Source organism: Gouania willdenowi, chromosome 15 (assembly GCF_900634775.1).
Source record: "Gouania willdenowi chromosome 15, fGouWil2.1, whole genome shotgun sequence".
Taxonomy (NCBI): domain Eukaryota; kingdom Metazoa; phylum Chordata; class Actinopteri; order Blenniiformes; family Gobiesocidae; genus Gouania; species Gouania willdenowi.
In genome coordinates, this window is record NC_041058.1 from 33,208,099 (window position 1) to 33,224,089 (window position 15,991).

Sequence of the window (15,991 nt, forward strand, 5' to 3'; positions counted from 1 at the left end):
AAGATATGCAGCCCACGAAAGAGTCCATCAAACGGCCTGAAGAAACATCAGCAGAGGACAGACAGACTTCTATTAACTAAAACAATTAATGTAAATAAAGCCTCTCATTACACAGAAAGAATCTGAACACGTGTGTGTGTGTGTGTGTGTGTGTGAGGAGCGAATTTCTCCCTGACGCTGTGTCTGTTCGACCTGAAACTTTTTTGACTGCTTGCACATTGGTTGAGTGTGTGCCTGCATTATTTTGGACTTACTTGGTTATTTGCAAAATGTTTATTCTAATTTTATTTTGAACGTGGGTTAGACTGAACATGTGATGGGGGAGGGGCGTCTCTGGCTCTGTACTGTGAACACATGCCCACAAAGTCCATGTAAACATGCACATTTCTCCTCAAACACAGCATTATAAATGCACCTAATGAGCACCTTGGATGTACATGCCGCACTCACACAGGGCCGTTTAGAGGGAGAGCTGCAACAGGATCCGCTTTCTGTCTCAGCTGGTGCCCGTGTTACCTGATGACAAACTACCGGCTACACGTTTGGTCTTTGCTGTAGGAAATTGTTCAGATATTAACATTATTTATTCTTTTTCAGTGTTTCCTCTGTGGACATGTTGATGTTTGTTTGTCGCTAAAAACTGAGGATCTCTCAGATTCCTTCTATTCACCCAGAAAGGAAGTAAAATAGGACCTGCGTTCAGTCTCACCTGGTGCCCGTGTTACCTGGTGACAAACTACCGACCGCGCGCTTGGTTTTGCAGTAGAAAAACATTCATATATAAACAATATTTCTTCTTTTTTTTGTTTTTCACACTGCCTTGTGAGCCATGTGCATTCATGCGACACCACGAGATCCCACAATAAAACATCAACAAACAGCTTTCTTTGATTATCCGACGTGGAAGAATTTGAGTAAGTTCTTCTGGTTTTTTCGCTTTGTGACGGTTTACTAGTTACTTTACAACACACATTTGAGATGAATATAGTTAAATTATTTTTAAAAGATGCCGTTTCCAGGTTTTTCATTTCTGAGTCTCATAGTTATCTTTTTCATTTCATATATTTTAAATATTATTTCCATCCAATTTAGTGGTCTTACAATTAAAAACAGGTGATAATTTTTTTCCATCATATTATCCGGAATCTTTCCAAGTAGTTAATGGGTCTCTGTCAATTTTAACATTGAACATCTTTGTTAATTTTCTAATACTTTTTTTTTTTTACCAATAATGTTTTTTTTTTATTATTTTACATGACCAGAAAACATGATTATGTTCTGCCTGTTGTTCTCCACAGTTTCGCCAACAATCAGATGTTGCATTCTTATTTTTCTTTTGCATATTACGTGTTTTAAAGTATTGATTTACAATATTCCCTCCAGTAGTTAGAGTGTGTTGATTTGTGAATGTTTTTACACATTGGTTTATGCTTATTGAAAATTCCTTTTCCTATTTACTTTTTACTTTATAAACAATATCTGGATTTTTTTCTAATGAGTTTGACAATCTTTGTTAAGAATTTTCTTTCTACATCTATGTCATGTGTTCTGATCATGTGTCTGACAAATGGATTAATATCTTCTACTTTTCTATTTTTTAGAGCCTACTGGATATAGCTATAAATCTGCATTTATCTAAATACATGAGAATTTGAGATTTCATACTGTTGGGCAATTCTTTCAAAAGTTTATATTTCTACATCCCACAATAATTGTCCAAATATAAGCAATCATTTGTTATTCCATCTATTTTATTTGGTTTGAAATCTGGATCTAACCTAGCCTGGCAAAGCCACACCCACTTGTAATACATGGAGATTAGGATGGATTCCAGACTAGATCTAACCTCATTTGTCTTTAAAAAAAATGAAATCACTTACATTTTTTTATTCATGACATATTTGTCTCCACACTTTAAGCGTTTCTTTAACCATCTATTTTCTATTTCTTCCGTCACTACTTTTTACATTCAACAAAAGGCAAAATGTAGAGTGGAATATGTTTATCATACAGTATTTCTCTATTTCTCTCCATTTGGTTTTCATCCACTCTACAATGTTTCTGGTTTTTGCTGCTTGGTAATAGATTTAAAATTCTGAAATCCCAAACCTCATATTTATTTTGGTAATTTTAGATAATTTTGTGAGATTCTTGCTTGTTTATGTTTCCACATAAATTTTATGAACATTGAATCCCTGTTTAAATGTAGTGAGGGGAATATACTGTAAATAGGCAGAGCTGTGAACAAAAATGAGAATCTTGGGAGCACATTCTTTTGTATAATTTAGATTTTTCCCCCCCACAGTGAAAAGGGTATCAGTACGAACCACCGATTCAATTATTGTCATAACAGTTATCAATTCACCAAAGTTTTTGTTATACAAATCATCCAAGTCTTTTATTATGTTAACGCCCAGGTATTTTATAATGAAAAGGCTAATATTTTTTTACTTCTTCCTTAACAGAACATCCAATTAGCATAATCTCTGATTTATTCACATTTAGAGTTTACCTGGAAATTCTTCCAATTTCTTGGATAATTTCCATCATTGGAGCTATTGATAACTCAGAATTGTTGAAATAGATGACTATGTCGTCAGCGTATAAGGACAGTTTATGATTTTCTCCAGCGATGCTTAGTTCACTTACATTATTTTCTTGTCTAATTTGTTGCTCTAGTGGCTCTATACATAGGGCAAATAACAGTCCTGATAAGGGATCACCCTGACTTATTCCTTTGAATAATTTAAAATTGCCTGATACAGTATCATTCACTCTGACTGTGGCATTTGGATTTTTATCCAATTAGTGAATGTGTCATGTATTACGCATAGTTTCAAACAGACATGACCATATGACCTTATCGAAGGGCTTCTCTGTATCTAACGTAATAATTACTATATGTTTATTATGCTTCTGGGCCATTTGTACCACATTTAAAGTTCTTCTGACATTATCTGCAAAGTATCTTTGTCCTATAAATCCAGTTTGGTCAGGCTTTACAAGTGATGCTATTATTTTCAATAATCTATTGGCCAATATTGTTGATAAAAGTTTGTGATCGGTGTTTAATAAACTAATTGGTCAATATGAAGCACAATCAGTTGGGTTTGTATAACTGTTATTATACCTGAGTTCCATGTTGTTGTCCAGGTATTATTTTTTAGTGCCCAATTAAAGGCCTTGCATAAAAGAAGAGTCATTTCATGTTTAAAATCTTTATAGAACTCATTTGTAAAGCCGTCACAACCTGGTGACTTATTCATTTTCAATTTACCAATATGAGTTTGAATTTCCATTTCAGAAATGTTCTCCACTAACCTATTATTGGTTATTCTGCATCTTTTGGAAACAACTTGGGATTTTAGAGGAAGTCCTTTTGTCACTGTCTTTGTCGTTTTATAATTGTTCATAATATTCTGCAAATTCACAATTTCATCTCTATTTCTTATAATTTTACCATCTATATTAATTTGTTCCACCAGTGCTTGATTTGGTTGCTTTATTAATTAATAAGCAATAATCTTTGCCACTCCCTCTTAAGCAGTTTTTTCAATAATGACCAAGTCTCTCTGAACTTCAAGGTTTATATAATCACTAATTTTTCTTTTAGCTTCTTCGAGATGTTTTAATGAATCTGTACTTTTTGTAGTTTTATAGTCTTTTTCAATCTGGTCAATCTCTTTATCGAGTTTTTTCCTTTTGTTTCATTTGTTTTTTGCAAAAAGAGGCGTAAGCTATTATTTCCCCTCTTAGTACCACTTTTGCACCTTCCCAAAGAACCACTGGATTTACCTCGTCACTGTCATTTAATTCTATATATATATATTATTTCTCTTATTTTTATCTAAAGTTATCTTTGATAAGTAGTGAATTATTAAATCTCCAGATAGCAGGTGTTTTCTTTTGATTAATGTTAAGTCTCATTTGGACAGGGGCGTGAACTGATAGATGGATCGGTCTTATTTTAATATTCTCTACATTGGTTACATCCCAGTACAAGACAAAACCTTGTCTGTAGTGGTAGCATTTCAGAGCATGGTGGAAGCCGCACGACGTTTAATATTAATATTAACCTAACCACTAGGAAGGAGTGAATCATAGTGTATCATGTTTTTCCTGCAGTCTGTGCCTTCTCCTCACTTTCTTTTCTGTTTCAGGTGTCTTGATGCAGGAGCTGGTGGTTCCTGATCGGTGGTTTGCAGCTCAACTAGTCTGGAACCCTCTGAATGTCTATCCCTCTATCCTATTCTTTGTCCATCTGTTCACTAAACCCAACCAGTGGAACCAGATGTTCTCCACCTCTGAACCTGGTTCTGCTGGAGAATTCTTCCCATAAAAACAGGGAGTTTTTTCTTCCCACTGTCGCTAAATGCTTGTTCATGTGGATGTTGTTGGGTTTTTTCTTTCTTACTATGGACTTTATATTTTGTTCAGCGCTTTGAGATGACTTTGTTGTATTTTGTGCTGTATAAATAAAGTCTTTTGAGAACATGAAAAAGTACAGTAGTCTAGTCTAGAGTAGTTTCCAGTAACTGGTGAAAAACAAGTATAATCTCTCTCAGTTAAATTGAATGTTTGCCATACATCTGTTAATTATATCTTCTCATCATAGCAGCATCATTATGGGCCTTATGTTTGGTTTTACTTTGTGAATCCAATTGTTTATTCATGAAGAGATTAAAATCCCCTCCTAAAACAATGATACCTTTAGTATGTTCAACAATTACTTCAATAATCTTTTCAATTACGTTTGTACCTTCTTCTGGCAGACTATATACAGTATATTCAGTAATGTTAGGTCCTTCTATATGTACATTAACTAATACAAATCTACCTTCTTTATCTATATTGTATTTTCAAACTTAAATGGTATAATTATTATAACTCATCTTCTAGATGAATGTAAAGATGAATGAAACAATTGAGTTTTATGACGCTTAATTAATTCTCCATCCCAGGTACAGTATGTGTGGTACTAAGTTTGTAGACATGCTGCTAAACTTTAGAGTCAAACCCATCCTGGTCTTTGATGGACACAATCTGCCTTCAAAACAGTGAAAAAAGCTTGTAGAGAGTGATCATGTTTAAGGATAATCTACTCTCTGCTGTTTGAAAACACATGTTTATCTCCATATTTTTTCTCCAAATGTCAAAATACGTTTTAACTCAATAAAGTCTGACCATGAAGACAATTCTGGATTAAATTTGCTGATGTAAAATGTCACACAGACACATTTATTAACAAACAGCTGATCAATATGTTCCACTTTAGTCTGTTTCTCCTCTAAGTTCTCAAACTTTTTTGGTTCACATCCCCTTTTTTCTTATTTCTAAATCTAAGTCCCAGGACTAAATTAATTTCCTCATTATTTAGAATTTTTCAGAATTCAGTTATCTTAATGATGATATGAGTTTAATGTCATGTAATGTAATATAAGTATAATGGTGCTCTACAGAACACCACAGGAAATCATTCCTGCCTGTGGCAATCAAACTGTATAATGCATCACTGTAGCCTCACAGCTGGATTGTTGTAAATATCTGTATCATATTTGTATATTATTATTATTTTTTACAACTGTAATGTGTTGTAGGCTCAGTGTTTAAATAATGAGCTTCAGTAAAAAGGAAAAAGTCCACTTTGAACCAGATCCTTGGAAACCTCTTAAAATAAAAAAAAACTAAAACCAAACTTAAAATTGATGAATCTATCAAGGTTTTTATTTTTCAGAGTATGAAATATGTCCTCTTAGAAGCATAACTATTTCTTTAATAGTAAATAAATAAAAAAAAGCGAAATAGTGTAATAATTAGGGTACGATGTTATTCACAATGTGCATGTCACGATACAATACATTATATGTCCCAATACTAAACCATATGTTATTGATCACAATATCTTTAATTACAAATTTCACCTTTACAAGTACAAAATGGTATGAAATACAATTTATTTCATTTTTTTTAAAACTTGTGAGAACAAGTAAATGGTAACTAAAAGTGCAGTCCGGTGGGATGGCGGCCTCGGTGGGCTGGCTGGTCCAGTTTTGGCGGGGGTCTTCTGGTGCAGGTTGCTTGGGCCGTGCCCTTGTATGCCTGCGGCGGGGGGCAGTGCTGGAGTCTGCGACTCTGCCACCTTGGTGCTTTGCGTGCCACATACCGTAAACTGGGATGACTGGGGTCCCTGGGGGGGGTCCTGATTTTGACAATAGCTTGGGGTGGCCTGGCTGCATCTTTGGGCCCGGGGCGGCACTTGGGTTGGCAGTCGCGGTTCTTGCACATACATTGGTCTACGATGCACTGGACTTGGGCCGTAGGATAAAACTCGTAGTGGGCTTAACTTTAGACACGATCCCAAATACCTGTTCTAGGTATTCCCACACACTCCTTCCCTCTGTCCACAGCCACCACCATTTTACATAAGCTTCACACTTGTCACCAGACTGGCTTGATTACACAACGCAATAAGCACAATATGCACAACTACATCTTTACATCTCACTCTCACTTTAAAATAATCAACTCTTCTCCACCCTTTCCATTTCCTACCTTGAGACTCTCCTCCCTGTTCCCTTCCCCCCGCAATAATTACATAATTAATTTTATCACAAAAAGATTACAATACATATAGTGATGACCTTCGACAACATGTGAAGACAAGAAGAAGAAGAAAAAAGATAGATTCTCCTGTTAATGTACTGCTTGTCTCTGTCCCTCAGGCTGACCTGCTAGCATCATGTCCGAGAAGATATCGGCTGGTGAAGCCTGTGGAGGGCCTGAACATGAAGATAAAGAGGATGAAGAAGATGAATGAGGAGAAAATGAAGAGGATGAAGGAGATAAAAGTGAAGAAGAAGATAAAGGAGATGAAGATAAAGAAAATGATTCAGATGAAGAGGATGAAGGAGGTTAAGGAGACATAGATTAAGAGGACGAAGAAGATGGAGATGAAGATGATGAAGGAGATAAAGATGATGCAGCAGTTTCCAGTAGATGTGACTCTTGATTCTCTTACAGCTCATCCTGAACTCGTCCTGTCTGATCATGGAAAACAAGTGTATCACAGTGATGTGTGGAAGAAACTTCCAGATAATCCAGAGAGATGTTCTGCTTGTGTCGATGTTTTAGGAAAACAGAGTTTCAGTTCAGGCAAATTTTACTCTGAGGTTCAGCTTAAAGGAAAAACTGACTGGACTTTAGGAGTGGTTGAAGAATCCATCAACAGGAAGAGAAACATCGCTATGAGTCCTGGTTACTGGGCTGTGATCCTCAGAGATGAAAATGAGTATGTAGCATGTGATAGTCCTCCAGTCATTCATCATCTGAAGTGTGTTCCTGGGAAGGTGGGTGTGTTTGTGGACTATGAGGGGGGTGTGGTCTCCTTTTATGATGTAGATGCTGCAGCTCTTATCTACTCCTTCACTCACAAACTTCACCCATTCTTTAATCCCTGGCTAAACTGTAGTGGTAAAAACTCAGCACCTCTGATCATCTGTCCTGTCAATCAACGTGAATGATCAGAGTCATGATGAAGTCTCACCAACTATGGATTCAATGGTTCTCTATGAGTTCTCCCACTTTTGGGCTCCAGGATCCTTTTTAGGGAGAACATTTACTGAGGACTTCCTCATGATCCTCACACTGATTCCACAATGTTACACACATCTGTACGTGCACATGTTGGAGCGTCACAATAATTAGATTGTAACCATGAGTTGAGGAACAATTTGAAAATGAATCCAACAATCCTGCACATTCCTGATGAATGAATGAATTGATGTAATGATGTGATATTTGGTGATTTTAAAATGGGATTACTGCTGATGCTGAGAACAGAATGGACCAATAAAAGCTTGTTGACCTTTAAACCTTATCATTGTGTTCATTGCCACACTCAGACTCTTTTCTTTTTAATATGTTAATGTTTCATTTATTAAGACAACTGAAGAAGACTGGCAGTTGAAACATGTCAAGAGATCAAAGTTAATTTCCTGAAGAACAGTCGTCTGAGAAGGCCTTGAGTCAGGGTAGAGTGACCATAGGTTGATTTCTAAAAAAACCTCAGCATACTCAAAAAGTACTCAACATTTACTTCAATATGCTTTGTAACACAAATACACAATACTGTAGATAAGGAAGTAGTTATCCTTTATAAGGTTAGTTCATGTATTTATTTGTTTGTTGTTGTCGACCAGATGATGGGAAACTGTGGAGGCTCAGCTCAAAGTTTTCTGGTAAAATGATTTTGTTCCAATCCCCCAGTGGGATGTGTCCACTCTCCAAGAACTTAAAGAAGAAGAAAGAAACCCAACAAAAGAAGGGGCATGTATTGTCATTTCATCTTCATCACAAAGAAAACTGAAAGTGATTTTGAAGTTTATGTCACTATGGTTAAAATTAACAAGTGAAAATAGTTGCCCCCCATTTTTTTGTATGCCTATGAACACTATATCTGTAAACATACTGTTAGGGTCTAATCTACTACAATATAAAGAAATATAGTTTTTAATTGTTTTATTCACACAAATAACAAGACAAAATGTATACAGTGGTTAAAAGAACTGTGCAGGAGAGAGTGAGAAGACCATTAGAGGTCTTATGAGACCACCTCCCCAAAGTCAGTTTAAACAAAAACAGGCATGAGCAGGAATGTTTTAATATATATTTAAACATTTTATATATATCATGTTTTATATACACATACATACACATAATGAGTGTGTTTTGTTGGGCCAAAGTTCTACAGAAGGGCAGATGGAAATCTCTGCAATGCCTGGTGGAGTAGGCATGAACATCTGAAGTATATGTGAAAAAAATGCTACAAGCTCTGGGCAGAACATTGGACATATGCATATATTTATACACGAAGAGACAAGTGCAATAGATATTAACATTATATATTGTCAAAACACTGTATTTCCTGAAGAGAGGAGCAGATGAGGACAATCTATTTTAAAAATTCATAATTCTTAGATTTTTTTGTATCAATACAATCTTATTCAGATATGTTTGGCATGTAGCACCCCAAATCATATTACTGTAAGTTATATGTGCATTATTTTGTGCCAAATATCAAAAAGTTATTTTTTTGTATATTTAGAGTTGATTTATTTTAAACTTAATTTGATAATTCTTTATTTGCTTCTCTTATTAAACTATCACAATTTGAATGAGAAAATAAAAGACGTGTCGTCAGCAAACATAAGAGGCAGTACATTATTACAAACATTACTTAAATCATTGACATAAATTATAAATAAAAGAGGTCCCAAAATGGAACCCTGTGGTACCCCGCATCTGAGTTTACCTCTGTTTGAGCTTTGATTGTTAACATAAACAAATTGTTCTCTCTCATCCAAATAGTTTTGTATCCATTTTAAGGCATCATCTTTAATACCATACTTTTCTAATTTTGTTGAAAGGATGTTATAATTAACAATGTCAAACACTTTTGACAAGTCTAAAAATATACCAACAGTGTTATTTTTATCATCTAGATATTTGATGACTTTATCAACAAACTGCAAAACGGCCATTTCTTTAGACATTTTTTCTCTAAAGCCATAATGATGGTCATATCATTTTCTGTCAAGTGTTTAGATATTCTTGTATGAGCTAAGTTTTCAAGTTCAAGAGTAAAACAGAAATTGGTAACAAGGGTAAAACAGAAATTGGTCTGTAGTTGTTAAACAACAGCCAGCAGAGGGCGCTCAGTGCACATCAGTAGCTGAAGACAACAACAGATGTGAGGACGTGATGCGGCACAGTAAGAGGTTCCAGTGCGCTCCTGTTGACTGCTGTTTTTTTCTGTTTTTACAGCTTTTTTTAAAAAAATAAATACATTGCACAGGAGATGAGTTGGCCCATCATTTTATCAGTGAAACATATTTTGGCAAGCCAGCCAGGAGGTGGCGCTATAAACATGAGATTGACTATATTTACTAAAGCACCCACGTCCCATTCCGCACACAATTGCACACACACAAACAGTGCAACTCAGCGTCTGTTCTACTGTTAAAACACACACACACACACACACACACACACACACACACACACACACACACACACACACACACACACACACACACACACACACACACACAGCATAATGATTTCCCACTCTCTAATTGTTAATAATCAAATAGTATGACAGCTCTTAAAATCGTTTTATTGAATGTTCGTGATATTGGCAATCAGACAAAACAATTTAGTACTATTCAATCATCTCACCTCACTCCAGGCTTATAATTGTTTATTACAGGAAACCCATATTTCAGAACTGGACAACATTAAGTTAAAATTATCTAAATTTCCGGTTTCATTTTCATCACATTACAATAAAAAACAAAGAGGAGTTTGTATTTTAATCAACAAATCACCGTCATTCACCCATAAATCCACAATCACAGACCCAGACGGACGTTTCATCATCATTAACATAACCATCAACAATATTTCATGAACATTAACTTGGCAGTCCACAGAAACAATCATAAAAGAGAATTGCACACACACAAACAGTGCAACTCAGTGTATTGCTTTTTAGTTTAGTGTAATTTTGCTGTTTGTTCTATTGTTTATTCGGTTTCGTAACACACACACGCACACACACACGCACGCACGCACGCACGCACGCACACACACACACACACACACACACACACACACACACACACACACACACACACACACACACACACACACTTTTTATTTGATCTCAGTATGAACATTTAATCTTTATTTTTCCACCAATGTTGCATAACACAGAACAGGAACTACACGTATCACAAAGTAGAGCTGAACAATATATCGAGATTCAAAATAAATCCAGATTTCCCACAATCTCCACAGTCCTGGACCCCTTCAGACATTTGAAGCTATGTAATGTCAATAATAATTAATAAAGTTTTACATAAGTTTCAGCTGATGGACGTCAAGGATTCAGGACAGAGGAACCCAGTTATTATATATATATATATATATATATATATATAAATATATATGTATATTAGATATATTAGATCTATTAGATATAGAGTTATAGAGTTTTATTCAGACATGAACCATGACTTATAGAAACAGATCAGTGGTCCTGAAACTGTCTCTGAATGCAGACGTCAAAAACTAGATTCACTGCATTTAAACACAAATCATGAGCGAATATACATATTTAATAAGTGACAATAGAGAGAACACCTGAGTGCAAAACACCCACATAACTTTATCTCTGATAATGTGTTATTGTGAGATTATGGACTATTTCAACATTATTTTTTTCCCTATTTTGCACATCTACATCTCAATGATCTATTAAGAATGTAAAGCTATGACAACATCCATCAATAAGTGATTTTTCACTGATTTTCACTTCCTTGACTTTTTGACCATCTTTTGTCAGATTTTTAGCTTAATATTTATGGATTGTGAAAAATTACAGGATTTTAGAAAACTTCAGTTACTGGAGGCGTCACTGCTCTGTAACGTCTCTTTGCTCTGCTGTCTGTCAATAATAGAAGGTCTGAGTATGTGATGGAGTCATTACTCAGCAGTGCTGACTCAGCACATACAGGAGTATCTGTTACATAAACATCCAGTGGAGAATGGAGGTCAAAGTTTCTCATTTTGTGACTTCATTGAACTTGTGAATTTGAGATATCTACAGCTAGTTTTTAGTTTCTCCTGCAGGACAAAGTAAACGCTGTGAAGGGCCAGATTTGGCCCCTAGGCCTTTAGTTTGACACAGGTGAACTGTGAACTGTTAGAAGAACCTGGGAACACCTCAGGGTCTCCCTGGAAGAGCTGAAGGAAGTGGCCAAGGAGAGGGAAGTCTGGGCCTCTCTGCTAAGGATGCTGCCCCATGACCCAGATGGATGATAGATGGATAGATGATGGATGGTGTGTGTGTGTGTGTGTGTGTGTGTGTGTGTGTGTGTGTGTGTGTGTGTGTGTGTGTGTGTGTCCTCTCAGCTCTCTAATGTGATGTCCACTTTAAGTCTTTAGAGCTTGTACATGAACTTTGTAACTGTCACATTGCGCCAACACTACACACACACACTATACACACACTATACACACACTCTACACACACACACACACACACACACACACACACACACACACACACACTATACACACACTATACACACACACACACACACACTATACACACACACACACACACTATACACACACTATACACACACACACACACACACTATACACACACACACACACACACTATACACACACACACACACACACTACACACACACTATACACACACTCACACACACTATACACACACTATACACACACACACACACACTATACACACACACACACACACACACACACACTATACACACACACACACTATACACACACACACTATACACACACACTATACACACACACACACACACACACACTATACACACACACTATACACACACACTATACACACACACACACACACACACAATACACACACACTATACACACACACACACACACACACACTACACACACACACACACACACACACACTATACACACAGACACACGCACACGCACACACTATACACACACTATACACACACACACACACACACACACACACACACACTATACACACAGACACACGCACACGCACACACTATACACACACTATACACACACACACACACACTATACACACACACACGCACACGCACACGCACACGCACATGCACACACACACACTAATAGTAGTAAATGCCTTAACTTTATGAGTATATCAGAGCCTGTGGTCACGTGACTGCTGTAAAGTGAAATTCTCCAGGTCACATGACCTGAATTTCTGTCTTCTCCAAACTTACATGGGGGTATTTCCAGAGGGAAGCCCCGCTAGGAGCATTGATAATGTAATGTTAAAATAAGGATAAACTCTTTAGGTCAAAAAGTCCACGGTGTGGCTTTAAATTTAAGTTAGTGCTTTGTGAACAATGCAAACATAATAATCTTTATTCATATGACATATGATGTTAGCACTTAGTGATGGAAATAATAAACACTATTCATACCTGTCAAGTTTTGGATTTGAAAATAAGGGAAATTTTCTGGCACCCACTACGAGCCGTCCCACCCGCCCAACCAAGCTCCAATATATTTAATATATTTACAGTTTATATACAAGTCAACACGTTACATATTTACTGTTATTTTAACGTTGCTTGTCTTTAAGTTAGACATTAACATTTTATTTTATTACATATTTTATCATAATTTCTCATACTCACTCATGTGGTTCTCTGATATTCACTAATGACTTATTAGACACATTTTTTACAGACTTTACATTATTTAACACTTTATAAACAGTGTATATTTGTGGAGCTTGTGATTGGATGATTTTTCATGGTGACATGGTTATTAATCTAACAGAACGTGTAACTGTGTCACATCCTGATGGTCTTTATGAAGATAAACTCTCTGTCATATTTTACAACGTATTTACACCAGTTCTATGTTTTTTTTCACCAGAACGTCTTCATTCATCATCTCTGTTCTGAGTTATTTCTGGGTTTGTTGCTGATGTCAGCATTAATCTCGTGTGAACTGTCACTCAGGTCATTTCAGGTGGAAGTTCTCGCGAGGCTAGTGACGGCGTTCAGTTTAGTAAGACATCTTTAAATTATTATTACAGTAAAATTGGAAAAATACTAATACGGGAAGATGGGGGGAAAGAGGGGTAAAACGGGACCTTGACAGGTATACACTACTTAGTTGTTTAAACTCATTTATTGTTTTAATTGATTCAGTCATATACAGTAACAAAATACATTGAAAAAATTACACTCGATGATTAATTTTGATTATTAATTCTTAAGTCTCTAATTAACTAATTAATTGACGTTTTTTTAGTCGAGTCCCACCTCTAATTATTCTATATGTTGAAGATATTATTAAAAAAAACAAAAAAAACATGCTGTACTTAATATTATGTAGATTCCTCTTAAATGACAAGACAGATGTTGGATGTTTCACATTATTGTAATAGTCATGGTATAAACAGAAGTGTGTGTGAGGTACCTGTACCTGTTCTCCAGGTCATTTCCAGTCCTGTCTGCTGACAGGATTAGCAGTGATTAGACACTTTCCTGCAGTGATCTGGGTTGGCTCACATACTCATTATTACCCTGAAGCAGCCTGTCCTGTGAACGTTGCCTTGTACAAACCTGCGTCACAGGTTGGAAACCTATCACAACATAACAGGATGCACAAGGATCCTCATCATCACAGTGTTTGTTCCCACATTCCTTTTATTTTATATTGTTTGTAACCCTTCTCCGGACACAACTGTTAATATCCTTACTGCAAACAAGTTTAGTGCGACAATATGACCTTTAATTTATACACGCCACATTTATTAAATAACGAATTGTGAACGTACTGTTTCATAATCGACATATTTTTAACATTTTGCTGATTTTAATTTAATTTGAAATAGAAATTCATGTAAAACAGCATGTTCTATATTATTGTTAAAAATGTGTAAACTGATAAACACTAATAAATTGAAATGTAAAGGTTTAATTTAAATGTTAAAGTTAAATTTAAATGATAGATTTAAATGCTAAATGTTAATCAAAATGTGAAATTGAAATTGAAATGTTAAAGTTAAATATAAATGTTTAATCTAAATCTAAATGTAAATCTAAATGTTAAATTTAAATCTAAATTTCACGAGAGTCACAATACTCCAAAACAACCTTCAATGGAAACACGATCAAAGAGAAATTTACTTCGTCAAAATTTTAGAAATTCATTTTTATTTTGCAAAAACTAATGGAAGCATAGCTAGTGACGTAAGAAGTCTTCCCTCACATTTAGCTCATTTTTCTTTCATTTGAGACAGAAAATCATGTAAGACAGCATGCTCCATATCACTGTTCAAAATGTGTACACATGAAAAATAAATCTAAATCTAAATGGTAAAGTTAAATCTAAATGTTAAATGTAAATCTCCATGTTGAATCTAAATCTAAATGTTGAATCGATTGCTAAGTGAAAAGCTAAATGTTTAGAAATCATACAAAGTGGGCAGGTCAGTGCCTGTCAATCACAAGGCCACGCCCACACCCCACCCTCCAAGGTCTTCTGCATCCTCGCTGTCTTCATCACTGGTTAAAGTGAGTGTAAATACAGCATGTCCACACATTTCCTGATGTGCAGCCTGTACACCAGTCATTATAGCTCTTTTCTTGCTACATCTCGCTCTTACCCTCTCCTCACTCACTGAGCCACAGTCAGTAGTGTGGGCGGGGTCTCGTGATCGACATACGCTAACCTGCCTGCTAACCTGCCTACTTTGCATAATTTCTAAACATTTAGCTTTACACTTGGTGACTGATTTAAAATTTAGATATATATTTTACATTTAGATTTACATTTAACATTTAATATTTAGATTCAACATTGACATTATATTTTTAGAAAAAAATATCTGTATAGCTGTATATCTGGTAAAAACTAACAAAAAAAATTCACATACATTTTTTAAATGCTTTTTTTGTTAAATGTTGCAAAAAGTTGCTGTTTATTTTAGCATGTGCAACTATACATTTGGTGCCTCATACTGTGATTAGTCTGTGCTATCATGACGACACTGTGTGAACCCAAATCTCTGAATAAAGTGTATAAATGTGACCCCAGGGGTCTCAGATATAATCCCACACAAACGAGTCTTCATTTCTGATCCTGAAAGCACAGGCTGCTGATCACTGGCCTGGTTGCTAAGCCTTAAGTCCACGTCTATCTCCTTAGACTGTCTGATTAGCACTGCGTCACAGAAAGGGGAAGTAATCCTGGTCTGGGCCCAGGAATAGGAATGTGCTCCCAGGTAATCCCTTGGTAAAGAGCCTCTGAGGGAGGGAGTGTCGTCCTCTCCTCTCGGACCACACACAGCAGCTGGAGCCACCAAGGATTCACACACTCATCGGACGCT